Source organism: Chenopodium album, chromosome 14 (assembly GCF_948465745.1).
Source record: "Chenopodium album chromosome 14, dcCheAlbu1.1, whole genome shotgun sequence".
NCBI classification, from domain to species: Eukaryota; Viridiplantae; Streptophyta; class Magnoliopsida; order Caryophyllales; family Amaranthaceae; genus Chenopodium; species Chenopodium album.
Window position 1 is genome coordinate 22,096,344 of NC_137847.1, and position 1,432 is coordinate 22,097,775.

Sequence of the window (1,432 nt, forward strand, 5' to 3'; positions counted from 1 at the left end):
CTTGGTTTCTTATCTTTTCTTCTTCTCTTCTCTTATTCAATTACTATTATTGTTATTATTATGGGGGAGTTATAAAAATTATTATGAGTAGTTTTAATTATATAAAATCAGATTTTTAATGATGTTAATGAAAATTAATTTAAAAGGTTCATGTACATATAGTTGGGGGTTTTTAATTTAATTATTGTGATTATTTGTTAACCTTATATTGATTAAGGTTATATTTATTTGTAGGGTGTGTTCGATCAAAATTCTTGAGGTTCCTTTTGTGTGTTTTTGCTAAGCAAGGATCAAGGTACTTTAGGTGGCTAAATACCTTGAAAGTGATTGGTTTGAATAAGCATGTTTGAATGATTTTATGATGATTGAATTAAATTGAATTGAATTATGATTTATGAAATAAAAGCATGTTTAAATAAATTGGTTTTGATAAATAAATTGGAGTATTGATTTTATATCATGTTTTAAATAATTAAAATTATTATTCATGTTTAAAAGGTTTGATTTCGAAAGCATGTGGATTTAAATAAAAAGGGAGTTTGAATTATTATTATTAAAAGTTGGAATTATTGGATTTAAAGAGGATTTATTGAATTATTATTATTAATGCTTTACAAGCATGTTGGTAATCCCACTATACAGATTTGGTTTATCGATAAGGCCGGCCTTGGACTTTGTATGACCGGGACTTTCCTCAAGGATAGCCTTGTAATATAAAGACACTAAAATGGGGGGTGTGCACACTTGGGTGAGGAATTGGATTTTAAAGAGGAATTGGTTTATTGAATTGACTATTGATATTGATTATTGAAATTGATTTTGGAATTTTGAGTTGGAATTATTGGTTAAATTATTAGAAAGGATGAAATTGATTTCAAAAGCATGTTTGCTAATAAATTGAGTTTAATTATCTTGCACTTATCGTATTTAGCATATTTTGCTAATCCGTATTTCTTATTTTGTTTTGGTTCGCCCTGTTTACCTTAATGGTAAGCAATGTTGACTAATTTCAAGTGGAGTCAATAATTGAGTATATGGAGTCCCGGGAATGGTTTCACCTAGATTAGGAAATGTTGGTTTTTATGTTTATTTTTGGGTATTCATGACAATGGTTACTATTTATAGTCTATTATTAATAAAAGTAGAGTATCGAAGTTTTCCGCTACAAAGTATTGGTTTTGTTTAGTAAGTTTGAGTTGCCTTGCGTAAACACGCGGCGGTAATACGCCTAAGTCTATCTCTACGGTATAATTATATGTATTATACTAGTATTTCCGTAGAGGGAGATTTGGGGGTGTTACAAAGTGGTATCAGTTTTAACGATCCTAAAAAGATTAAAATTGGAGTAATAATAAAAATGGTGGGTAGACTTAAGAAGGGTATATAGGATAGATAGAGTTTCGCATTTGTGTGAGATTCAAAAGCTTTATTT